The sequence below is a fragment of the Oryctolagus cuniculus genome, chromosome 13, assembly GCF_051225735.1.
Source record: "Oryctolagus cuniculus isolate XC-2025 breed Fujian yellow rabbit chromosome 13, ASM5122573v1, whole genome shotgun sequence".
Classification (NCBI taxonomy): Eukaryota; Metazoa; Chordata; class Mammalia; order Lagomorpha; family Leporidae; genus Oryctolagus; species Oryctolagus cuniculus.
In genome coordinates this window covers 7207192-7235091 of record NC_142879.1, presented here as the reverse complement: position 1 = coordinate 7235091, position 27900 = coordinate 7207192, and the positions used below count along the sequence as shown (strand labels likewise).

The 27900-nt window shown below is 40.3% G+C and overlaps 1 protein-coding gene across 8 annotated transcripts in view; it reads left to right on the top strand.

The window, feature by feature from the left end:
* The window catches only part of BRINP3 (BMP/retinoic acid inducible neural specific 3), a 556809-nt gene that overhangs the window by 43313 nt on the left and 485596 nt on the right, over positions 1-27900 (top strand). The window lies entirely within an intron of this gene.

Below are 27900 nucleotides of genomic sequence, written 5' to 3'. Positions count from 1 at the left end.
ACCCGAGGCTCTTGTCATGATCTGCCAAGGCCATGGAAGCCTCTTGAGTTCACCAACTCTGATATTATTTAGACAAGGCCATAGTCAAAGTGGAAGTTCTTTCCTCCCTTCAGAGAAAGGTGCCTCCTTCTTTGATTGCCTGTTCTTTCCGCTGGGATCTCCCTCACAGAGATCTTTAATTTAGTTTTTTTTTTTTTTTTTTGCCATAATGTCTTGGCTTTCCATGCCTGCGAAACTCTCATGGGCATTTTCCTCAAAAGAGGAAATCCAAATGCCAACAGACACATGAAAAAATGTTCAGGATCACTAGTCATCAGGGAAATGCAAATCAAAACTACAAAGAGGTTTCACTTCACCCTGGTTAGAATGGCTCACATACAGATATCTACCAACAATAGATGCTGGTGAGGATGTGGGGGAAAATGGACACTAACCCACTGTTGGTGGGAATGCAAACTGGTCAAGCCACTATGGAAGTCAGTCTGAAGATTCCTCAGAAACCTGAATATAACCCTACCATTCAACCCAGCCATCCCACTCCTTGGAATTTACCCAAAGGAAATTAAATTGGCAAATAAAAGAGATATCTGCACCTCAACGTTTATTGCAGCTCAATTCACAATAGCTAAGACCTGGAACCAACCTAAATGCCCATCAACGGTAGACTGGATAAAGAAATTATGGGACATGTACTCTATCGAATACTATATAGCAGTAAAAAAAAACAATGAAATCCGGTCATTTGCAACAAGATGGCGGAATCTGGAACACATCATGCTGAGTGAAATAAGCCAGTCCCAAAGGGACAAATACCATATGCTCTCCCTGATCGGTGACAACTAACTGAGCACTTAAAAGGAAACCTGTTGAAGTGAAATAGACACTATGAGAAGCAATGACTTGATCAGCCTTTGTCCTATCAAGGAACAACTTACTATTTTATTCCTTTTAATATTTTTTGTTCTACCTAATACCATTGTTTGAACTCTTTAATTAACACACAGTTATTCTTATGCATTTAAAATTAACTGAAAAGTGATCCCTGTTAAATATAAGAGTGGGAATAAGAGAGGAAGGAGATGTATAGATCGGCACATGTTCACTCGGACTTACCCCTAATGGTAGAATAGAAACGTGCCAGGGGATTCCAATTCAATTACATCAAGGTGGCAGGTACCAATGCCATCTTATTAGTTAAAGTGTCAGTTTAAGTTCATAATTGATCAAAAAGATAGGATTAAGTGTCAAAGGGATTACATAAGTAAGAGCAGCGTCTGCAAATAATAATTGATAGAATTAAAAAGGAGAGAATGATCCTACATGGGAAGCAGGATACACAGCCAACTCATGGAATGGCAAATGCCCTAAACAGCACTCTGCATCATAATCAGCCCTTAAGGCATTTGGATCCAGTGATTTTAATTCTAAGAAGATCACAGGAGTGTTGGTGTTCTGGGAAGACTGTTGGTCACATAAATTTTAGGACCCTAAGGTCCAGAAGTTTCCACATGTGGATTGGTGCAGGTACCTTAATACCTTCCTGTATGACCTTTGGCTAACCCACCCAGAATCCAACCAAACTAAAAAACGACCAGGCTCCCTCTGTATCAATGATGCTTTAATCCCCATTCATCTACTTTTTTTATTTAAAAATTTTATTGAAATGCAGTGTACATGCCAAGAAATGCACTTAAGTGTATAGATAAATCAGTTTTTTGTCCTCTGTGCACATTCATAATCAACACCAAATTAAGAACAAAGCATTACTAGCACCCCAAGAGTCCTCACTGTTTCCCCCACCAGTTCTTATTTTTTTTCACATGGGGAACCAGAATGTATTGTCATTTACATGGTAAGATTCAGTGAAACAATGGTTATAACTAAATATTAAATGATATGACATGTGTACAATTTTTATACTTTTGCTTTATTTTTTTTATTTTTTATTTTTTAATTTTTGACAGGCAGAGTGGACAGTGAGAGAGAGAGACAGAGAGAGAAAGGTCTTCCCTTGCCGTTGGTTCACCCTCCAATGGCCGCCGCTGCAGCCGGCGCACCGCGCTGATCCGATGGCAGGAGCCAGGATCCAGGTGCTTTTCCTGGTCTCCCATGGGGTGCAGGGCCCAAGCACCTGGGCCATCCTCCACTGCACTCCCTGGCCATAGCAGAGAGCTGGCCTGGAAGAGGGGCAACCGGGACAGAATCCGGCGCCCCGACCGGGACTAGAACCCGGTGTGCCGGCGCCGCAAGGTGGAGGATTAGCCTATTGAGCCACGGCGCCGGCCTTACTTTTGCTTTATTAACTTCCACAAGTAAAAGAGAAATTCATGATATTTGTCTTCCTGTGTCTGGCTTACTGAGCATAATGACATCCACTTGCATCCTATTTATGGCTGGGTAATATTCCACTTTGTATATATACCACATTGTCCTTATCTAGTCATCAGTTCATGGACATCTAGATTGATTCCAGGCAAAAGCGTCTCCCAATTTCATGCATGTGTAATTTGTAAACTAAGGTATAGGCAAAACTTTCATAGAAATATAAAATAAGCATGTGCAAAGTTTTAAATTTAGCTTGTCAAGAGAGAACCAGTAAAACCTGATAACTGGTTAGTAGGAAAATTCAATTGAATGTATTGAAATTAGTTCAAAAGTACATAGATTACTCATTTATTCCAACGCAAGGAACAAAATTGTCCCTTTAGCTTTCATAATCTATCTGAATGTCTGTACAAATTTCACAGTGTTGTTACTTGTGATTTACAGCATTGTGAGTGGCCCTAAAAGCTATGGGAAGTGAAGTTCTCCTAGGAGAAAATAATGTGAAAAATGTGCTTGTACAATGCCACACACTTTTCATTGAAGACACCCAGTAGAACTTTTGGGCCTGACCTGATTTTTTTTTTTTTTTTCCACAAAAGGTGCAGCAAGAATGCTAATTTTCCCAGTGGATCTTCTTAAATTTGCTTTGCAAATTAGATCCATGCAGTTTTGAACACTCATAAATACTCAAATTTAATTTCTTTCTGGAAGCTTTTATAAGAAGTCTTGCATTGGGCTTTTTAAAGCCTCTGTTATTTGCTATCCCAAAATTAGGACACCAAGTCCCAGAAGACCTCTCTGCCTGGTTTTCTCTGCAGTTCTTCGCCTGCCAAGGGGAGACCCGCCTTGACCAACCATGCGCCCTGATCCTTGGGAGCCAAGTGCAAGTCCAGGTTTTCAGGAGGTGTCCTGGGAACTGCTTCCACAGCACAGACAGCCTTTGTTTCTTTAGAAGCTCGCCGTACCGCAAGTGTGACACTCAGATGAATGTTGTTTGTACTCTGATGTGGTGAGCTGAATCCTGGTAAGGCAGTGGACAGGTAGTTACTGACCTAGAAAGATTCATAATCCTGTGAAAAAGTAAGAAACTGAATTCTGGGGAGCTATGGATCATGCATCACTTAAAATGTTTCATTCTACCGTTATACAAACAGATTATGATATTCTAGGTTAGTAGTTTGAGAAGATAATTTTTTCTATTTCCAGAAGATTGGGCATTCAACTGAAAGCAGCAATCATTCCAATCAAATAACTCGGTGAAATTTTCCTTCTCTGCTCATTTTTTTTTCCATGTAATTTTTCAAGTTTTATAAGAAAAAAAACCCACTGACAATGACACTTTCTATAATGCAAATGATAAAGATGTTACAGAAGGAAAGTAACACAACTTCTGTCTTCACTGTTTTCTTCATTTGAAATAACCCAGGGTGTAACAAAGACGAATGGAACACAGAATGGTCTCTGGTTAAACACCAGGTCTGTGCTATCCAGGCAGGCTGCACAGGAGGTAAAGCTTACCCTTTACATTCCCGACAAAAGCTTTCTCTAGAAAAACAAGGACGAGGACCATCAAATTGAGAAACCTTTGCAGACATTTAACAAAATCATAGCTTTTCAAGCAAATAAAATTCACTTACCAAGTTTTGTCTTTCAGAACTTATTCCTATTCTAGAAATGATGCTTTTCTGTAGGGCAAATCCCAGGGTGTTTGGGAGGTCAAAGCTGATTTCGTAATGCTAATTTATTGTTTACACTAATATAAAGTGCAGGCACCTTTATTTATATCAGGAAACGGACTAAAATACTTTGGAATCCTCAGTAAGTACCAAGTTTGTATAGGAGTCTCCCACCAGTGACAGCAAAAAATGAAGCCACCCCCCCCCGAAAAAAAAAGAAAAACAACCTCATCAACAAACACTTTAAGAAATATTGCTTCGGTAGAAAATTTTGTATGCAAAAACCCACAGCTGTCACTATTGCTCTTTGGTTAGTCTTTACCACTCACACTCATTAGAATTTGTAGGCAAGGTTACTAACTTCTTCACTGAAAATAGAAAAGGTAGTAATTGAGGGGTTTCTCTAGTGCAAGGTATTTCCACAGACTCCCCGAGCTCACAGTTCTTACCAGCACACGCTCGCTCTTCACTTTTCTAAAGCAGCAGAAATTAATGTGTTCAGTAATATGGCCAAAGCTCTTAGCTTCAGCATCTTGATAGACGTTGCTAGAATGGGTAAGCTCTAGTGCTCCACAGCGACTGTAGTTCGCAGGAGCGTGGGTGTTTTATGAGGATGGAAAAGACGGGAACTCTGGGGTTCCACACATAAAGAAATGATAAGAGGAAGGTGGTCATCACCCAGATTTGATCAGTACCTATTGCTTACATGTGCTGAAATAGTACACTGTACTCCATCAATATGTACAATTATCACCCTGTAATTAAAAAATAAAAGCATAGGGGCCGCGGCGCAGTAGGTTAATCCTCTGCCTGTGGCAGTGACATCCCAATGTGGGCACTGGTTCTAGTCCAGGCTGCTCCTCTTTCAATCCGGCTTTCTGCTGTGGCCCGGGAAAGCAGTTTAGGATGGCCCATGTCCTTGGGCCCCTGCACCTGCATGGGAGACCAGGAGGAAACAGCTGGCTCCTGGCTTCGGATTGGCGCAGCTCTTGCTGTTGCAGCCATTTGGGGAATGAACCAATGGAGGGAAGACCTTTCTCTCTGTCTCTCCCTCCCACTGTCTGTAACTCTACTTCTCAAATAAATAAATAAAAATAAAATAAATAAAGGCATATAAGGAGAAGTGATAAGGATGTCTCTCAGAATACTGACGGTCAGAAGATGACAGAAGGAGATAGATGGATACACACAAACATGCAGATAATTTCAGATGATGGTCTTTGCTGAAGGTGAGAGGATCTTTGCTGAGGAGAACAGAGAGAAGAAAACTGGAGAGCAGATAATAGAAGCAGAAATAATATTAGGGTGATATTTCTGAACATTTGATGCTTCAACTGAGACCTGAAAAATGGAAATGGGCCATAAAAAATGCTGCAAGAAATTCAAAAAGAGAACACATCAGGCAGAGGAGATTGCACTGTCACTCATTGTAGAAAGTGCTTGGAAGACCTTGGCTGACCAGGAATCTGGTGTTCCGTGAGGTGAGAGGAAGATCTAGACATGCAACTGAATGACAGACTGAAGTTCAGATATTATTGTACTTGCTGTTGAATATTTGTATTCAGGGGATAATTAGTTGATCTGGTTAACTTCTTCAAAGACTTCCCGGAACTGTGGAGAGAGAATGGACTGGGGAGCAAATGTTACATGGTGCCTCAGAGTTATGCTTTGTCAGGCAGGTCCTCTGAGGAGACAAAGGCTTGGTCATTACTCATGTGTAAGTAGGCCAGAGAATGTGATTCGAATCTGTCTCCCCAGTTGGGGTAGGTTAAAGCTCTATGAGTTAGGTAGGAGAGAGATGGTATGTGGAAATTTCCAGCAAGACAGATTTGATTGGAGAGGCTTGGAATGAGGCTAACATGGTAAGGTGGAATTTTAATTTCACATTTCCAAAATACTGCAGTGTTTTCAAGTTCCTATGTTACTTTGGCTTCTTTGGTTGTGTTGGTTTGATTTTCCTTCTTTTGAGCACGTCTAGGTCATGTGAAACGTAGTGTCTGTTCTGTAGTTCTGTGTTCTGAGTTCCCCCTGCACCTGTGCAGCCATGTCCTAAATGTAGAGTCAAAAATCCATGATCAGACCTGTTGTTAAAGCATGAGATGGGAAACTTTCAGGAAAAGATGGGAAGCAGAATGAGAGGCTTTATGTTTAAGGTGTCAAGGGGAAACCAGGTAAAAGGGCAGTCGGATAGCACAGATGAGAGCAGAGACAGAGACAGCAGCTGTGCAATGAGAATAAATCTCAGTTTCTCCACCCTGTTCAGCTCAGGTTGGGAACTGTATCCTGCCCTCTCAGGCTGCCAAGAGTGAACCAGTTAACAAAACAGTGTGTTATAAGCGGTCTGTTCGCCTTTATTTATTTTCTTTTTTGATTTCTTTTAAAAAATTAATTTATGTAGAGAACAAATTTTATGCATTTCATTTTAAATACATTTGATTTTATTATTGATCCATGTTTATTAAACATATCATATACAGTGTATATTTTTCCAACAATTAAAAGCAAACATTATACAATATGTATATAAATTGATAAGCACTGGTTAGTCATCTTTTGCTACCCATCCCAATACCTGAGGCATCACTTGTGAACCCTGGGTAAGTTTCAGCTCCTGGAAGGTCAGTGCTGAGTGAAACAAGATCCACTCTGTGGGGAGTAACTCGGACTAGACTAAGTTACTGGAATTAAGACTTATTCTATGCATCTGCTCTCCCACAATATGGCGCTGAGAAGGGAGAAACAGCTTCTACACAGCTGCCTCCAGTTCAACCAATAAACTGTAGGACCTGCTCCTGATTGGAGGAGAGCAGCATACTCGGCGTGTGGGTAGCAGAGTTGGGATTGGTGGAAGAGGACTATAAAGGAGGAGAGAGACAACATGCACCAGGAACATCTAAGAGGAACATCTGAGGGAACACCTGTGCAGCCCCCGAGAGAGCCGGCCGGTGGTGTGCCGCTCCCCTGCAGAAGTGGGGAAAGTGGCTAGGGGGAACCGCCCTTCCACGGAGGTGGAAGGGACGGTAGCCAACCCGGGAAGAACCAGCAGCAAACCCGGGGAGGGCCAAGCAGATAAAAGAAGAGCGCAGGGTCCTGTGTCGTTCCTCCACGAAGAGGGGGAGCGACATAATGGTGCCGTGACTTGGATAGGAAACTTAGGAGGGAAGAAACGGGAAGAAATGGGAAAATGCCGGAGAGAGAGATTAGCAAAGAGCCTAGGGGAAAGCTGGATGGAAAAGGTGCCGGAAGAAGCTATCGAAAGCCTAGGCATAGACTCGGATATGGACTGTGGGAAAGAAGTTAGGATTTAAAGTGAAAGCAAGAAGAAACTTAGACTCAGATACGGACTGCAGGTTGAAAGTGAAAGTGAAACCTAGAAGAAACTTAGACTTGGATATGGACTGTGGGGAGAAGCCAGGAGAAATGAGAGGGGAATATTGTTGTTGGAAGAAAAGTTAGGGAAACATACCGGGTAGAGAAAAATGTTAGGGAGGATGAAGCCACGGGGGCAGGCTGAGGCGGAGACGAAAGCTACCTTGGGATTCGTTGAGTCAGCCTGGGGAATAAGGGGCGAAAAGTTAAAACCAGAAGCGGAAACGTAAGCCAGGTTGGAATCCGTCAGATTAGCCCAGGGAGCAAAAGACGGGAAGCCAAACCATAAGGCGGAAACGTAAGCTATAGGTTGAATTTGCCAGGTTAGCCCGGGGAACTTAGATTGAATACCGGTGGCGGAAACGTAAGCTACGCTGTGTGATTCGCGGAAGCTGCCGCGCGCAGAGAGAGCGCGCAGGGCACTAACGGGGAGAGCGCACGGGGCGCTAATAGAACGCGGGGCTGGCGTGAAGGCCGTGGTGCGGGCGCTAAGGGCGCGGAGACCGCGGAGCACGCGGAGCCGGGAACCCGCCGTGGGGTGAGGCGCCGAGAAGCAGCCTTGGGGCGGGCGCCGGGATGCCGCAGGGATAAGAGAAATAGCAGTTTAGAAGTAAAATAGGAGAAATAGGAATGCCCGGAGATAGAGAAATAGAGAAAAATAAGGCCTCCCCACAACATGGCAAGGAGAGAGCTTGGATTCGGTCTGCCTGATTAGTAAGACGATAAGCACCTGTGGGCGGCTGCAGGTCACCGAAGACAGGCACGTTATCAACACCAATAAGTCTCCCCACAAGACAGCAATGAGAAGGCTTGGATTCGGTTTGCCTGGTTGGTAGGGCTTGTAAGCACCTGCAGGCAGTTCTAGCAGAGCTGAGCATGCGCTGCAGGGCACCGAACACAGGCACGCATCAGCGCCTAAAAACCTCCTCACAACATGGCGAAGAGAGGACCCGGATTCAGTTTGCCTGATTGATAGGGCTTGTAAGCACCTGTGGGCAGCTCTAGCAAGCAGAGCAGAGTGTGTGCCGTGGGGCACCGAAGACAGGCGCGTATCAATGCCAAAAATAAAAAGAAAGAGGGATCTGTGGGGAGCAACTCAGACTAGACTAAGTTACTGGAATTAAGACTTATTCTATGCATCTGCTCTCCCACAATATGGCACTGAGAAGGGAGAAACAGCTTCTACACAGCTGCCTCCAGTTCAACCAATAAACTGTAGGACCTGCTCCTGATTGGAGGAGAGCAGCGTACTCGGCGTGTGGGTAGCAGAGTTGGGATTGGTGGAAGAGGACTATAAAGGAGGAGAGAGACAACATGCACCAGGAACATCTAAGAGGAACATCTGAGGGAACACCTGTGCAGCCCCCGAGAGAGCCGGCCGGTGGTGTGCCGCTCCCCTGCGGAAGTGGGGAAAGTGGCTAGGGGGAACCGCCCTTCCACGGAGGTGGAAGGGACGGTAGCCAACCCGGGAAGAACCAGCAGCAAACCCGGGGAGGGCCGAGCAGATAAAAGAACAGCGCAGGGTCCTGTGTCGTTCCTCCACGAAGAGGGGGAGCAACACACTCTTTCCCACATTCTCTTTGAAAATGTGGGCATTTCCACGGATGGATTAAAGTAGACGTTGGCTGAGAAACACAAACACATATTCATGCCTCTTTTTAGCCTGTGCAGACAGCAGGTTGCTGTCAGTCCCACCTCTTACATAGGCAGCAGAATTCCAAGCAAATGCAGATTGTAGTTACTTTAAAATTGTGAGCCCTGACATTCCATGTGTGTTCATGGTAAAATTATAGATGCTAACACACACACAGGAGTCCTGGAAGATGGAAGCTTCTAGTCAGAACCATGTTTTCACTGTTTTATGGATGATATGGAAAATGAGTGTTGCAAATTTGAAGGGCACAGGGGGTGAGCAGATTTCCAATTCATCATTTGTCATCTGCATATCACGGTTCTTCTGAAACAAAGCAAGTGTCTTACTTTGGAGATGAAAGGAATATACCTCTAAGTGACCTCTGGAGACTCCGTGGATTTTAATTACATTACAGTTTCACAATTTTGTGTTGTGTGTTAGACATGTGACTTCTGAATTTTAAGGAGGAAAGCTACTGAGTAGTAATTTGCACAGAAAGGTGGTATTTGGGATTTCGTATTCATGCTTTCGAATTCTGATTACTTCCAGTGAGCCACTCTTTCCACTGAGTGTGTACGTACTGTTTACTGCGTCTTGTTGCCTTTGTGTTGTCATCTTGATGGTGTCACTTATTTATCCAAAAAAATCAATGCCCCCAGATGCCATGGGGTTATAAGCAAATTATTATAGTTTTCTTCTTAATTCTTCCAGCAATGTAGATAAGCTTTTGAATTGTATTTCTGAAGAAGATAGATAATACTGCTTACTAATAGGCATTTAATTTGCATTATCCAGCAGAAAAGTAAATACAGTTATGCAATATGAAATGCTTGAAAAAGCTACAGTTTATTTGTAGATTTTATGAGTTTGGATACATTCATTTTCCCCTATAATTTGTCATTGAAAATGAAATTCTCATCATTTTCAGTAGAAATTTTTTTAATTAAAGTAACAGCAATTAGAAAATAAATTTTCCATTTAAAGTATTGCTTTATAAACTTGCATACAAATATTATAGGGCAATCTTTACATACAAAAAAGTCATAGTCATATATTTCAGTTAATTGAGCAATAGCCACTCAGTATATTATTTGAAATTTTCCATTTAATTTTGAGAATTATTTTTTTAAATTTATTTGTTCAAAAGTCAGTGAGATAAAGAGGATTTGAAAGAGCTTCCCTCCTGTGTTTTACTACCCAGATAATCTCAACATCCAGGGGTATGCGAGGCTGGAGCCAGGAGCCTGGAACTCCATTCAAGATTTCCACTTAGGTGTCAGGGACCCAAGCCCTTGGCCATTGATTGCTGCCTCCCCGTTACATTAGCAGGAAGCTGGATTGGAAGTTCAGAGAAGCCTGGACTTGGGCTCTGCTATGAGGTGTGGGCGTCCCAATCAGCAGCTTAACCCTTGGTGCCACAGTGGCTGCTCCCCCCCTGTAGAATTATTTTAATTCAAAAATAGTGCTGTATGGATTCAGCGTACTATACCTTTAAATATGGTTCTTTATTTTTAAAGATTTATTCATTTTTAAAGTCAGAATTAGAGAAAGGGCGATAGAGATAGATGAGAGAGAGAGAGAGAGAGAGAGAGAGAGAGAGAGAGAAAGATTATTTTCTATGCACTGGTTCACTCCCCAGATGGCCACAATATCCAGCACTGGGCCCCGCAGAAACCAGAAGCCAGGAGATTCATCTGGGTCGCCTTTCATTGCTTTCCCAGGATATTAGCAGGGAGCTGGAAGGGAAGTAGAGCAGCCAGGGATCCGTCAAGGGATTCCGGTGTCACTGGCAGTGGCTTTACCTGCTGTACTACAATGCTGACCCCTGACTGTGATTTTTAACAAATATAATAGCCAGAAAACTAACAAAAAATATCACAAATTACTTGTTTTCTGAAACCTTCCAGCAATTACCATGCTGTCCTTTAGTTCTTTGTGTGAGACATTGTATCACACAGGAATGAGTTTTTGAGGACACTGTGAAATCCTTGTAACATTATTTTGACAGGATAAACATATTTAAATAGTTTATAGCACATTGATTTGATTTCTCTAGGCTATAGAGTGGAGTTGCATTGTTTTATTTTATAGATCTACTCCAACAGTGAACATCACAACAATTGAATTTCTTCCTTCATAAAGCTTAATTATGGCTTGTGGCCAGTACTTCAGCGTCTGCACTAAGAAGAAGATGCATTTGGGTCTTATGACCTTTAAGTGCCCTTGAGGGATAGAAACAACCCCTTATCGCGGTTGAAGTTGTGAAGTTTGATAGAAAATTACAAATGAACCTTATAGAGATTGCAATTCTATAGTTTAGCTACAAGGGCCTCCCTTTCACCTGGTGCCTGCATTCTTCTCCCCTATGTTGAGATCCCATGATTTTTAAACCCCAGCCCCTTCTATGCATCTTATTTCACCCCAGATGTGGTAGGACTGTGCTGTTCTCCCTGTGTTTTGCTAGTTCATCGTGAAGCCATTGACTCCGTGCTGCTGAGATTCTACTTATTTCTGACAACATAGAGTACCCTGTACGGTACTTCTGTCTATTAGCCGTCCTCTAACATGGTTGGTTTCTGTCATAGCATTTCTCCCTCTTCGTATCAGTGTCTTAAATCTGACTGCTGGCAAATGGCTAATGAAGAGCAAAACTGACTAATTTGATATGTTTGAATGTCTTTTCTGTCTATAAACCGTTGAACCTCTGATAAAAGTCAAATTTGAAGTTGACATCTATATCAGGTGATTAATGCTGACATTGTTATAAGGAAAAGCAGTAGAGATCAGACTAGAGTGAATTTAATATTTTACTAGAAATGTTCTTGACTTTCCAAACTATAGAAAAGTGTTTATAGAGCTAAAACATTTCTGGTCAGGGTAGGATAAAAGATGGAAGGGGTGGGGGGGAATTGATTAATGGGTACTGAGTTATGGTTAGATAGGAGTAAGAAGTTCTTGGGTTTTATTGCAAAGAAGGGGAACTATGAATCACATTAATATCTGCAGTATATTTTTCTGTCAACGAAACTGGAAAATAGAATTTTGAAAGTTTTTGCCACAAAAAAATATTAAAGCTATATTTACCCTGATTGGACATTACCCGATATATGCATTTATCAGAACATCACATGGTACACTATGTGTACATATTTTATGTGTCTGTTAAAAATTAAATCAATAAACCAAAGTGACATGTAACATGGATTATGTTGTAATTGTTTATCTTTAATATTGTGTAAATATACACTACTAATGTAGTAGTTGAGACACCAGGTAGACAAAAATTAAGTAGTATTTAGGTAAATTTTTAAAGTTGAAATAATAGAAATAAAGAATGCATTTACTACAAAATCAAATGTTACAAATAATATTTGTTGAAAAGTAAATTTTCCATCATACTCTTGAACCTTAATGTACTAGTTCTCAATTACTTATTGAGGTCATTCATAATTTCTGTGTAAATTAGCTTACCGTATTATTTTAATTTTTGTATAGTGTCTGGTATATATGAAAATCACAATTAACCTATTTCTTTAGTACTTGTATAGTTAAATATTTATAAATTATAAATTTATGAAAAATTATAAATATTTATAACATATATCGAAATGAATACTTTTCCATGCTTACTTTTGCCCACATGAACCAATCTAACTATAGAGTAAATGCTTGTAAGAAAGATTGATAGAACAAAAGTTGAATGTATTTAAAACGTTGATACTGTTTCCAAATGCTTTGTGGGTTGAAATTATACCTTATGTTTATATTTGCATTTCTATATTATGAATGAGCCCACAATCAAATATTAGGTTTTATTCTTCTCCTGAAAATTATTTGTTCTTGAGTTTTTGCTGTTTTTTCTTATATTTGGGAAATCTCTGTTTTAAAGAAAGGGAAATAAATATTATAAAACCAAAGATTTTATTTCCAAAAATGAATGAAAGTATAAATTAATATATTAGGTTATAGGATAAAAATTGTGAAGATAAATATCATCATAAAAATACCTAAGGGGAAAACTGCTATTTTATTCCTCATTTTGATAGGTCTACTTTCAGGTTTGCCTGTGATCTAATTAAAAAATCCAGTGAAATTTTCACAATTTTGTTGACAATATGGGAGTGGGTGAATAGCATAATGATTAAAACCTGGCCTAGGTATGGATTATGATCATGAGACTTCAATAAGTGTAACCTTGAGAAAGTCATTTAAGCTCTCTAATCATAGGTTTCCTCATCAGTGAGTGATAATATTTACCTAACAGCTCTCTCATGAGGATTCCACCAAGTAATGCACGTCATGGAAACATTTCATCCAGAACAGACGTACCGTAAGTCATGCTGTGGTAGTTACAGTTATGATTATTACACCATGCCAGCTTACCCTCGGCTGCTCTGATTGCATCCTAAGACCCTGAACTCACACCCCACTGTGGTTATAAAGTTCTTGGCTCTCCTCCTAATTGTCTGATCACTCTCTAGCTTCTTTCCTGACCTGTCTTTTTTTCATCTTTCAAATGAGTGTCTCACTTTTCGATGATACAAGATGAATATTTCTAAAATTAGTTATGATTCTGATCATGTTTCATTCTGTAAAATCTTCAGCAGTTCTCCTTGACCTCTGTGATTCTGTGGAATATTTGCGTAAACCACGCCACAGTAAAATGCGAAGTGGTGGTTCTATGCAAGAGAGAACACCAGATTTAATGTTCAGGGACCTGACTTTGAATTTAGACAACTTAAATACGCATATGTTTTCTGCAGGCTGGTTTCTCTCTCTAGGATGTAGTTTTCTGAGGAAGTTAGGATAGATCACAGTGGATCACTTGTGTTGTACTCTACAAACACACATAGATATATATAATTGAAGTTATATCCTCTAAATTTCTAGGAGATTTTTTTTCTGTTTTTATTTGATTGTAATTTGGGGAAAGCCATAGAAATAAACTTATCTAAGTTATGTCTTTGATACAATATGATCTCAGTATCAGGTGTTTTTGTTAGAGTCGACTGCCCGAAAAACGTCACCAAGAGACATCTCTTATGCCCCAGCAGCTACTACACCAGCACAGTTCCCAAAACCCTAGAGCGCTCACAAACTACCAAAATCCAGAATGAAGAGACACAAACCACAAATAAGCCGGCCGACAACACAAATAGGCGCCTGCACTTACCCCGAGAGATATCCGTTGGAGACGTCCACAGGCAGCAGTCAGATCTCGCTGGGGCCTCCAATTGTTAGAGTTGACCACCCGAAAAACGTCACCAAGAGACATCTCTTATGCAAACAGCAAGGGGAAGCTTTATTGATTATCCAGCATGCTGGGGCTGTCTGACCATACATGAACAGAGCAGCCCCGAATAACCAAAGGTTAGGGTTTATAAAGGCAAAAACCGCAAAACCGGGAAAGGGGAAATACATGGTTGCTATACACGGTTGCTATACACAGTTGCTAAAATCAAAAGAGAGTACATAAAATCAAAAGAGAATATATGGTTACTGGGGTCAACATAACCTAAAACCTAAGTGAAATTAATATTTATCATAATCTTGACAATACCAGTTACAATATTACAATTAGCAATTAGGACTTGACATTAATGTAAGACACAGACAAATCACATCTTTATTATTAGCCCAGGTAACCCAGGTGCAACCTTTTTACTTTTAAGCTTGAGCAATCATGCTAGGGGGTTTTTGTGCTCTGCCAAGGGTGATGTAGTGCACTGCTATTGTCTGACTATTTGAGATCATGGTTGCAAACCAGAGTCTCACGGTGTGGGGGTGCTTTCCCAGAATGGAGTCTCAAGTGCTCCAAAATGGAGTCCCTACTGTCAAGGTGCTACTTCACTCTGTCTTATTTTTACAGCTGTACCAGGAAGGTTTAAACCTGTAAGCTTAAGCTTAACTTTTTACACCCGCACATATACAATTTTAACTCTTCATTTTGAGGTGACTTAACACTGAATAAGTTGATGTAAATTTGATGAAATCTAAAGAAAATGGAAAGAAGTAAAACAGAAGATATGTTAGGAACTGTAGTCTTCCTTCTTTTTAACTTGTTGTTTATTATAATTAGTGGTGAATAAAGCATGTGATTATAGAATAGATTAAAATTATGTCTTTGCAAAAATTATTGAAAAGAAAAGGGAGGGAAGAAGGAGAATTGGGATGGGGAGAGTGGAAGGAAGGGAAGTATGGGTATCTTCTTACAATTGTTCCCATGAAATGCATGAAATCTGTTCTCTTTATATAAACAATAAATAAATAAATAAGTCATGAAATTGGGTTTGCCATCTTGGTCAGATCCTCCCATCTCTTACTGTCTCTGTAAGAGCAGTGACTCAGCTCCTTGACGGTCTGAATGGTCCTTAGCTCACTTCTGTGTCTACTTGCCCCTTTGTAGTAACTGTTGGACCAGTATCCAGATTCTGTTCATACATGGGGAAGTAGGACTCACTTGCTCCAGGGTCTCCCAATTTCTAGGTCCTACTCAGAAAGGAAGGGAAAGCTCATGGACACCTGTGTCTTGAATGGTCTCACTGATCACCTGTCCTGCCATGCACCCCTCTCCGTTCTTGGTCCTGTGGCTTTTCCTAGGCACATACTAAGCCTGGCACTGTGTCAGGGTCTTTGAGTGTTCTGTTCTCTTCCCCTGGGCTGCTCTTTGACCAGATCTCATCCAACAAGTTTTCTGACTCCCTCCTGGTAAATGTTTTCACTAAAGCATTTTCACCTTTTCAGTAAATTTTTTCTAATCATTTTATTTAAATTTGGCACCACCTGAGACTTCAAGGAGAATATCCCTCCTCCCTTATTTTTCTCTTTAATTGAATACTTTCTTTGTGTTTGTCTTATTCATTCTTTTCTAAATTTTCATGTATTTTTAATTTTTTGAAAGGCAGGGAGGGAGGGAAGGAGAGGGAGAGAGCGTGAGAGAGTGACAGAGAGAGAGAGAGAGAGAGAGAGGGAGAGAGAGAGATATCTTGTATCTAGTTATTAACCTCCCAAACACTTGGAACAGCCAGGACTGGGATAAACTTTAGCCAGGACCCAGGACCCCATCTGAACCACCCTCATGAGTAGCAGAGACTCAGTGCACAAAGCTGTTACCTGCTGTCTCACTAGTGCACGTCTGCAGGAAACTGGGATCAGAAGCAGAGCTGGGACTCAAACCCAGGCTCTGAGATCTGGGACGTGGGCATCCCACGTGGTGTCTTAACTGCTGTGCCACGTGCTCACCCCTGTCTCACTCTAATGCAAGTCCTCTAGCTGAATGACATCTTCATGAAGAGCTGGGGTTCTTTCCCACCATCTCCCTGTTATATACCTCCAGCTGAAGGACATCTTCACGAAGAGCTGGGGTTCTTTCCCATTGTCTCCCTGTTATATATGTCAAAAACTCCGTCGAGTGTACTCTTTTTAGCATATGCTGATCAAATGAATGTACTCACATGTCAAACTGGCTAAAGTGGTATTGAACTGATAATATTTAGTGTTTTTCTTATTATATTCAGCATGAGGTTTAAAAGATTATTTTTTCATAGAGTTTTGGGACCTGGAACCTACAATCTGTAATCAGCAGTGGCAAATATTATAATGTATTTAATATCTTTTTAAAGATTTATTTTTATTTATTTGAAAGGCAGAGATACAGAGGAGGAGAGAGATCTTCCATCCTCTGGTTCACTCCTTAAATGGCCACAATGGTTGGGGTTGGGCGGATCCAAAGCCAGGAACCAGGAGCTTCCTCCAGGTCTCCCATATGGGTACAGGGATCCAAGCACTTGGGCCATTCTCCCCTCCTTTCCCAGACCATAGCAGAGAGCTGGATCGGAAATGGAGCAGCTGGTACTCGCACTGGTGCTCATATAGGATGCTGGCACTGCAGACAGCAGCTTAACCCACTACACTACAGTGCTGGCAATATTTTTTTTAATGAAGGAAGAGTGGATAACTGAGAAACAGTTCACAGAAGTAGCTGTCAACAGCCCAGTGGTTAAAATGCCTGCATCTCACGTTTTGGTACCTGGATTTGATTCACAACTCTGGCTCCTGGCTCCTGACTCCAGCTTCTTGCTAAGACAGACCATGGGAGGCAGAGATCATGCCCTAAGTAATTGGGCTCCTGCCACACATGTTGGAAACCAGGAATTTGTCCTGCCTCAGTGCTTCAGCCCCTGACTGTTTATGGACAATTTTTAAAAGAGATTTATTTTATTTATTTGAAAGACAGAGTTACAGAGAGAGGTAGAGACAGAGAGATAGGTCTTCCATCCGCTGGTTCACTCCCCAGTTGGCCACAATGGCCTGAGCTGCGCCATTCCGAAGCCAAGACCCAGGACCTTCTTCTGGGTCTCCCACACAGGTGCAGGGGCCCAAGGACTTGGACCATCCTCCACTGCTTTCTCAGGCCACAGCAGAGAGATGGATCAGAAGAGGAGCAGCCAGGACTAGAACCGGCATCCATATGGAATGCCGGCGCTTCAGGCCAGGGCGTTAACCCGCTGTGCCACAGTGCCGGCCCCTGTGGACCATGTTTGAGGAATGAACCAGCAAATGAGTTCTGTCTTCTATCTGCTGTCCTCTCCTCTTCTCCCCTCATAAAAAGACCTTTTCAAAATTAAATAAAAAGATCAATAATGAGAAGATCCTCAATTGTCTTCAAAAGAAAACATTTTCATAGAATTAAGAATAGAATACTGATTGCATAGGGTTTAAAAATGAATGGGAGGAAGAGAGAAACTTCACATGACCTGTATATGAAGCTCTTCAGTGTGAAGGAAAGAATAAGCTAAGGTAAATACTCTTTTCTTGGTAGGAAAAAACAAGAATAGTCACTTACCTAGACATGAACATACTCTTTTTTTAAAAAAAAAACCATTTATTTATATATTTGAAAGGCAGAGTGACAGAAGAGAAACACACACACACACACACAGAAAGAGAGAGAGTGACAGCGCATGCTTCCAATGGCTGTCTCAATCCCCAGATGGGCACAATGGCCAGGGGCCGGTCAGGCTGAAGCTGGGAGCTTCAGACTCCCTCCAGGCCGACCACATGGGTAGCAGGGCTCCAGTGCCTGGGCCGTCGTCCATTGCGTTCCCAGAAGGTACAGTCGCAAAGAGCTGGATGGGAAGCAGACAGATGGCACTTGAATTTATGCTCACTTGGGATGGCAGAGTTGCAGGTGGCAGCTTAACCTGATGTGCCACAATGCTTGCCCCAAGACATGAGCACATTCTAAGAACTGTGTTGTTCGGAGATTTTGTCATTGTGCCAACAGTGTACAGCATCCTTATGCAAATGAAGTTTGCCACAAGGACTTGAGCCAATATGATCTTATGTGTTGTACATGCAGTAGGTTGTTGATTGAAATGATAGGATGTGGAACACAAAAGCATTTTTTGTTGTTGTTGTGAGATTTAAATAAGAAAGAGAAAGAGAACTACAAGGCATCCTTTTATTGAATAAAAAACACAAGAATTTCTGTCCCTGTTGAACTCCTGCTATATCAAATTAGCACAAACTTAGTGGTTTGAAATAATACATTTTTTAAGATTTATATATTTATTTGAAAGTCAGAGTTACACACAGGGAGAAGTAAAGGCAGAGAGAGAGAGAGAGGACTTCCATCCACTGGTTCACACCTCAGTTGGCCGCAATGGTTGGAGCTGTACCAATCTGAAGCCAGGAGCCAGGAGCTTCTTCTGAGTTTCCCATGTGGGTGCAGAGGCCCAAGGACCTGGGCCATCTTTCACTGCTTTCCCAGGCCATAGCCGAGAGCTGGATTGGAAGTGGAGCAGCTGGGACAGGAACCAGCATCCATATGGGATGCCGGCACTGCAGACTGTGGGTTTACCCACTACACCACAGTGCAGGCCCTTGAAATAATACATTTTTAACCCTATGGTTGTGAGGGCCAGTCATCTACAATGTGGCTTCTTAAGTCTTCTTAAGACTTCTTAAGTCTTTAGGGAGAATATGATTTGTTGCAACCAATCGACCCTTAAAAAACTAAGCAGGGGCACAGCGGGTTTATGCCCTGGTCTGAAGTGCTGGTATCCCATATGGGCACCAGTTCGAAACCCAGTTACTCCACTTCGAGCCAGCTCTCTGCTGTGACCTGGGAAAGCAGTAGAAGATTGCCCAAGCCCTTGGGCCCCTGCACCCATGTGGGAAACCTGGAGGAAGCTCCTGGCTTTGGATCGGCACAGCTCGGGCCATTGCAGCCAACTGGGGAGTGAACCATCGAATGGAAGACTGCGCTCTCTCTCTCTCTCCCTCCCTCCCTCCCTCTGCCTCTCCTCTCTCTGTGTAACTCCGATTTTCAAATAAATAAGTAAATCTTAAAAAAAAAAAAAAAAAACTAAGCAAATGCTTTGTACTCTTAATTCATGAATGATTGATTATTAGCTTTAATGATTAACCACAAATGCAATTTTTTAAGAAAAGCTTTTCATAAATGCGGTTTAATTTTATAAATACTGTAGAGCATGGATGTTACTGAAAGAGGTTTTCAAAATTGATTTCGTGTGTAAGTTATATTTCCTCATGTAATTATTAAATAGAGCTTATTTTCAGTACTCTGTCTATAAACCCGATGGGTACACACAAATACTGAATATTTTCAAATAACTTGAAATTTAGACGCTTTTTATAAACAAGGTAGAGTTACTTGCATATTATTTCCATCCAACATCAGAAAACCTAAAAGCACATTTTCCAAACAGTGGAGAGCGGTTTTCCATCACCACCTAGTTAGAAGTGTGTCTGATTTCCCATGTCATACAACTTAGAGGTGTAGAAGTGCTTTCAGAAATTCCCCAAGAAGGTTTTCCTATGTAATATGCACAAAAAAGTGTTTGACTTGAATGGCCCACCATTTTGGAGCTTGAAATGTGTAAGAAGAAAAAAAAATTCCATAGCTCACATAGAAGCCCAGTATTTTTAAATGGCAGAAATTTCGACATAATATCCTCTTAAGTTCCAGGCAAAACTGGATATATTTGCTTCTTTAAATTTTTGTAATAATCCCAGAACTATTATTTAGAACCTCCCCAAAAGGATGTAACTGAAAGAGTCCCTCAAAGGTAACCTGTAGGAGTGAAATTGACACTTTGAGATGTGATGATTTTTTTTTTTTTTTTTTGACAGGCAGAGTGGACAGTGAGAGAGAGAGAGACAGAGAGAAAGGTCTTCCTTTGCCGTTGGTTCACCCTCCAATGGCCGCCGCTGCCGGCGCGCTGCGGGAGATGTGATGATTTTGAATAGCTCTTTTCTTGACTGTTGAGGAATGGTGTTCTTTTTTTTATCTTCATAATGCTATTTATTGAACTCTTTACTTAGTGTAGGGTCAATCTTATGAGTGTAGAACTAACTGAAAACAGATCTTTGTAAAAAATAAGAATGGGAATAGGAGAGGGAGGAGGAAGGAAGGTAGGAGTGTGGGTGAGAGGGAGGGTAGAGTGGGAAGAATAATGATGTTCCTAAATTTGTATATGTGAAGTTTATATTCCTTAAATAAAATTTTAAAAAGTGAAAAAAAGTTAAAAATGCAAGTGAAAAAAAAGCCCATAATTTGCTTACAGTATCCTTCTCCTCCTCCTCCTTTTTTGAAAGGCAGAGTTTCAGAGAGAGAGGGAGAGTCAGAGAGATCTTCTATCTGCTGGAATCTCCAAATGGCCACAATGGCCAGAGCTATGCCAGACTGAAGCCAGGAACCAGGAGCTTCTTCTAGATCTTCCATATGGGTGGACGCCCAAGTACTTGGGCCATCCTTTGCTGCTTTCCCGGGTACATTAAGAGGGAGCTGGATTGGAAGTGGAGCAGTTGGATTCTGAATCACCTCCCATATGGGCTGCTGGAATCATAGGCAGTAGCCTCACTCACTATGCCAGAACTTAGTATAGAAATTTAAATTATAATAATTTTATAAGCCTATCACAAAAGACAACCAGATTTAGCATTTGTTGTGTTTCCTTCTTGTAGTTTTTATGGGTATATTCCACACAATTGAGATTCTATGTTTTTATTAATATTTTCTCTTAACTTTCCATAAAGAAGCACTTCTATTATTATTAAGTTGTTTAATCCATTATATTTAATAAATGACATCAAATTCATTAGTTCTCATGGTCTCCCACAAGGCAAGAGAAAGGATGATGGAAATTCTATACTACATAAAATTAAATCATAGATGAATTTTATTAGATATTTATTGTTGCTATGCAACATTTCTATTTCATTTTTAATTTTATGAAGGAGATCAAGGATAAAGGTGGGACTGGGAATATTTTACTTCTCTCAGGAATAATCCTGAAAATTTAATTGTATTCCATATTTCCAAAGTGTGGTATACCTGAAAAATTGTACTATTTTCCTATTAGATTGTAATATGGAAGATATGTATATATCTCCACTTATCAAGGTCCGTGTTATACATATTAATATATAACTGCAGAAATTTCTTGCACTTCTGACATTATGTATGCCAGTACATTTAAATTTTTGCTGATTAAAAATAAAATGCTAGGCTTTTCATTATTTATTAGCTTTTCGTGAAAGTCAGATTTATTGGCTTCCTGTTGAATACTGTTGGAGAGGAAGGTTTTATTGCAGTGATTCTGTTTCAGCCATTTACCTTTCACAAGGCACAAATCAACATTGTTTGGGTCTAATGGTTATTGATTTGGAAATAATTCTAACAAGCGTAGTTCTTTAAGGTCAAGCAAGGTTTTGCCAGCTTAGCTGTTGTTCAACATTCTACCTTGCCTAATCCTCTTTTCATAGCATCCATTTAACTTGGGCTTGCAGGTCAAGTTTCTAGTATAAGGGGTGCATTAGAGGCGTTTTCATCATATACAACTTGCTTTGTTAAATGTGTTGGTGATGACTCATAGAGCAAGGCATTGTTATTCTTTGCAAGTCAGAAATGTAGATTTCCTTGAAACAAGTAACCTGTAATTCCTTGGTTCTGGCCCACTGTGAGTTTTCTCTATTACTGAATAAACTGACCAAAAGTGTTTGATGGAACACAAGAAAACACTGTTCATTTAGAAATAGGTATGTGATATCCATTTTAAGACAATATCTGTATATTTCCCAGTATACATCTGTTGAGTTTTTTTTTTAACTTTTATTTAATGAATATAAATTTCCAAAGTACGGCTTATGGATTACAATGGCTTCCCCCCCATATCGTCTCTCCCACCCGCATCCCTCCCCTTTCTCACTCCCTCTCCCCTTCCATTCACATGAGGATTCATTTTCGATTCTCTTTATATACAGAAGATCAGTTTAGCATACATTAAGTAAAGATTTCAACAGTTTGCTCCCACACAAACATAGAGTGAAAAATAATAGATGATTTTTTAAATGATGATGAAATCAGATCAGACCTATTGTCATGTTTAATCCCAGTGAGAGTCAAGTTGGGAATTGATCATTTCTTTTTTTTTTCTTTCTTTCTTTTTTTTTTTTTTTTTTTTTACAGAAGATCAGTTTAGTATACATTAAGTAAAGATTTCAACAGTTTGCACCCCCATAGAAACACAAAGTGAAATATACTGTTTGAGTACTCATTATAGCATTAAGTCTCAATGTAGAGCACATTAAGGACAGAGATCCTGCATGAGGAGTAAGTGCACAGTGACTCCTGTTGTTGACTTTACAAATTGACACTCCTGTTTATGGCATCAGTAATCTCCCTATGCACCAGTCATGAGTTTCCAAGGCTATGGAAGCCCTCTGAGTTCTCCGATTCTTATCTTGTTTAGACAAGGTCATAGTCAAAGTGGAGGTTCTCTCCTCCCTTCAGAGAAAGGTACCTCCTTCTTTGATGACCAGTTCTTTCCACTGGGATCTCACTCACAGAGATCTTTCATTTAGGTTTTTTTTTTTTTTTTTTTCCCAGAGTGTCTTGGCTTTCCATGCCTGAAATACTCTCATGGGCTTTTCAGCCAGATCCGAATGCCTTTAGGGCTGATTCTGAGGCAAGAGTGCTATTTAGGACATCCACCATTCTATGAGTCTGCTGAGTATCTTGCTTCCCATGTTGGATCACTGTCCCCTTTATTTATTCTATCAGTTAGTATTAGCAGGTACTAGACTTGTTTATGTGCTTCCTTTGACTCTTAGTCCTTTCATTATGATCAATTGTGAACTGCAATTGATCACTTGGACTAGTGAGATGGCATTGGTACATGCCACCTTGATGGGATTAAATTGGAGTCCCCTGGTATGTTTCTAACTCTACCATTTGGGGCAAGTCAGCTTGAGCATGTCCCAAATTGTACATCTCTTCCCTCTCTTATCCCCACTCTTATGTTTAACAGGGATCACATTTCAGTTAAATTTCAACACTTAAGAATAACTGTGTATTAATTACAGAATTAAACCAGTCATATTAAGTAGAACAGACAAAAAAAATACTAAGAGGGATAATGTATTAAGTTGTTCATTAACAGTCAGGGCTATGCTGATCAAGTCACCGTTTCCCATAGTGTCCATTTCACTTCAACAGGTTTCCTTTTTGATGTTCAGTCAGTTGTCACTGATCAGGGAGAACATATGGTATTTGTCCCTTTGGGACTGGCTTATTTCACTCAGCATGATGTGTTCCAGATTCCTCCATGTTGTTGCAAATGACTGGATTTCGTTGTTTCTTACTGTGGTATAGTATTCTAAAGAGTACATATCCCATAATTTCTTTATCCAGTCTACCGTTGATGGGCATTTAGGTTGGTTCCAGGTCTTAGCTATTGTGAATTGAGCTGCAATAAACATTAAGGTGCAGACAGCTTTTTTGTTTGCCAATATGATTTCCTTTGGGTAAATTCCAAGGAGTGGGATGGCTGGGTTGTATGGTAGGGTTATCTTCAGGTTTCTGAGGAATCTCCAGACTGACTTCCATAGTGGCTTGACCAGTTTGCATTCCCACCAACAGTGGGTTAGTGTCCCTTTTTCCCCACATCCTCGCCAGCATCTGTTGTTGGTAGATTTCTGCATGTGAGCCATTCTAATCGGGGTGAGGTGAAACCTCATTGTGGTTTTGATTTGCATTTCCCTGATTGCTAATGACCTTGAACATTTTTTCATGTGCCTGTTGGCCATTTGGATTTCCTCTTCTGAAAAATGTCTATTGAGGTCCTTGGCCCATCTCTTAAGTGGGTTGTTTGTTTTGTTGTTGTGGAGTTTCTTGATCTCTTTGTAGATTCTGGTTATTAACCCTTTATCTGTTGCATAGTTTGCAAATATTTTTTCCCATTCTGTCGGTTGTCTCTTCACTCTCCTGACTGTTTCTTTTGCAGTACAGAAACTTCTCAATTTGATGCAATCTCAATAGTTGATTTTGGCTTTGACTGCCTGTGCCTCCCGGGTCTTTTCCAGAAATTCTTTGCCTGTGCCAATATCTTGAAGGGTTTCTCCAATATTCTCTAGTAACTTGATGGTGTCAGGTCGTAGATTTAGGTCTTTGATCCATGTTGAGTGGATTTTTGTGTAAGGTGTAAGGTAGGGGTCTTGCTTCATGATTCTGCACGTGGAAATCCAATTTTCCCAGCATCATTTATTGAATAGACTGTCCTCGCTCCAGGAATTAGTTTTAGATCCTTGATCAAATATAAGTTGGCTGTAGATGTTTGGGTTGATTTTTGGTGTTTCAATTCTGTTCCATTGGTCTATCCATCTGTTTCTGTACCAGTACCATGTTGTTTTGATTACAACTGCCCAGTAGTATGTCCTGAAATCTGGTATTGTGATGCCTCCAGCTTTGTTTTTGTTGTACAAGATTGCTTTAGCTATTCGAGGTCTCTTGTGCCTCCATATAAATTTCAGCACCATTTTTTCCAGATCTGAGAAGAAGGTCTTCGGTATCTTGATTGGTATTGCATTGAATCTATAAATTGCTTTTGGGAGAATGGACATTTTGATGATATTGATTCTTCCAATCCATGAGCATGGAAGATTTTTCCATTTCTTGGTATCCTCTTCTATTTCTTTCTTTAAGGTTTTGTAATTTTCATCGTAGAGATCTTGAACGTCCTTGGTTAAGTTTATTCCAAGGTATTTGATTGTTTTTGTAGCTATTGTGAATGGGATTGATCTTAGAAGTTCTTCCTCAGCCATGGCATTGTCTGTGTATACAAAGGCTGTTGATTTTTGTGCATTGATTTTATACCCTGCTACTTTGCCAAACTCTTCTATGAGTTCCAATAGTCTCTTAGTAGAGTTCTTTGGGTCCCCTAAATAAAGAATCATGTCATCTGCAAAGAGGGATAGTTTGAGTTCTTCCTTCCCAATTTGTATCCCTTTAATTTCTTTTTCTTGCCTAATAGCTCTGGCTAGAACCTCCAGAACTATATTGAATAGCAGTGGTGAGAGTTGGCATCCCTGTCTGGTACCAGATCTCAGTGGAAATGCTTCCAACTTTTCTCCATTCAATAGGATGTTGGCTGTGGGTTTTTCATAGATTGCTTTGATTGTATTGAGGAATGTTCCTTCCAAACCCAGTTTGCTTAGAGTTTTCATCATGAACGGGTGTTGTATTTTATCAAATGCTTTCTCGGCGTCTATTGAGATAATCATATGGTTTTTCTTCTGCAGTCTGTTAATGTGGTGTATCACATTGATTGTCTTGCGCACATTAAACCATCCCTGCATACCAGGGATAAATCCCACTTGGTCTGGGTGGATGATCTTTCTGATGTGTTGTTGCATTCTATTGGCGAGAATTTTATTGAGGATTTTTGCATCTATGTTCATCAGGGATATTGGTCTGTAATTCTCTTTCAGTGCTGCATCTTTTTCCGGCTTAGGAATTAAGGTGATGCTGGTTTCATAGAAAGAGTTTGGGAGGATTCCCTCTTTTTCGATTGTTCTGAATAGTTTGAGAAGAATTGGAGTTAGTTCTTCTTTAAATGTCTGGTAGAATTCAGCAGTGAATCCATCTGGTCCTGGGCTTTTCTTTGTTGGGAGGGCCTTTATTACTGTTTCAATTTCTGTCTCAGTTATGGGTCTGTTTAGTTTTTCGATGCCTTCCTGGTTCAATTTAGGTAGGTTGCATGTTGAGTTTTTAAGATTTATTTATTTATTATTTGAAGGGCAGAATTACACAGAGAGAGGGAGGGACAGAGAGATCTTCCATCCACCTGTTTGCTCCCCAAATGACTGCAAAGACCTGGGCTGTGCCAGGCCAAAGCCTGGAGCCCTGAGCTGCTTCCAGGTCTCCCACTTGGGCACTAGGGTCCAAGCACTTGGGCCATCCTCCACTGCTTTCACAGGTGCATTAGCAGGGAGTTGGATTAGAAGAGCAGCTGATTCTTGAACTGGTGCCCCTATGGGATGCCGGCATCACAGGCAGAGGCTGTGCTAGACCCCATCTGTTGAGTTTTTAAGTCACTGATCCTACCTTGGTCTCTCTCAAGCCATTCAAGTCTTTTGTTTTTCATCTAAGCTTGGCATTATTTTCCATCTATGCAAATTTTTCTGTAGCATTTCTTAACTCATAGGTTTCATATCATTTTTGTGTCCTCAAACTATCACATTGCTTCGTATGATTTTAAACTTTTCCCTTTTCCTTTTGAGATACCATTTTCAATATTTTCCCCATGCATTGCTAGTTATATGAAGTGTCAGTTCTTTCTGTGCTTGCCTTCAATCTGATTTTATTATTGTAGTTCTGCTCCCTTGAAGTCTTCTCTTGTTTCATCCATCTTCCCTGTAATCGCATCCTGTCTTTTCGCTTTAGCTGTGCACACCTACCAGGGTGTGCTGTGTTTAACTTGCTGTGCTATCCTAGACACAGCTCTGTGTACTGTAAATGCAGGACTGAAATTTCTTCTGATGTTAGAAAGGAAAATATTTTCTGAAGGTGACTTTGAACGGTACAATTCCTGAGACCTTTATGTTTATTTTTCTATAATACGTGTATTTTAAAGGCCTTTTGTAATTGTTTTCTTGTGATCTAATCTTTAAAAGACCCCTTGCTTACAAACAGATCCTTTCACTGTGCTTGGTGCCATTCCTTTCTCATGCGCACAGCATGAGGGTAGTGTGTTGCGAATTCCTGGACCACAGTAGCTGTCAGTCATCCTTCAATGATGCAGAATTGCGATGTCACATTAAGCCATTGCTAATGGTTACTTGACAGTATGAATTAAAAAGGCAGTTGAATTTCTAAAGTCCATATATTAATGTATTATTAGCAATGCTTATCATTCATTTTTCTGACTACAGTACCTTTTATGCAATGACAGTATCTTCTTTTTTGAAACCGGCGACCATTAGATTGGTTTCTGAAACTCAAAATGGGTATGGAAGGGCTTGGAAGGAACAGTAGTTATGACAATGAATGACTAGAAAGTAACAACCTTTCCTATTTTGTGTTGGCCTCAATACTTTGACGATATAACAACAAATTCAAGAAAGTAGTATAGTCATATCTACAACATAAATAGGAGAGCAGTTAGAACTCGAGACATAAACAAGTTGTTTTTCAGGAGAAATTCAATCATAAATCTATAATACATTGGAATAAATAAAACAATTATAATAAAGATGTATCTACTTTAGAAAATTCTGTTTTTGGAACAACAATAATATCAAAGACAACATAATATTCAAGAACATAAATTCAATACAAAAGTTACGAGCAACACTGAAACTAGGTTAACGTTGTTTGAAATTGAGTTGAGGTGATAGAAATTCTAAAATTCCTTTCAGAGAAAAATAATATGTTGTAATACAAAACTGCTTAAATAATAAGCAAAAATAAATATCCCATGTCTAGCAGCTATGCCAGGCAGAGTTTGTATATGAGCTTTGTTTAAGGGGTGGAGAAATGTGTGAAGTTTGATAGTAGAGAAAAATGTCTAAGGACAATATCTCATTCTTTGT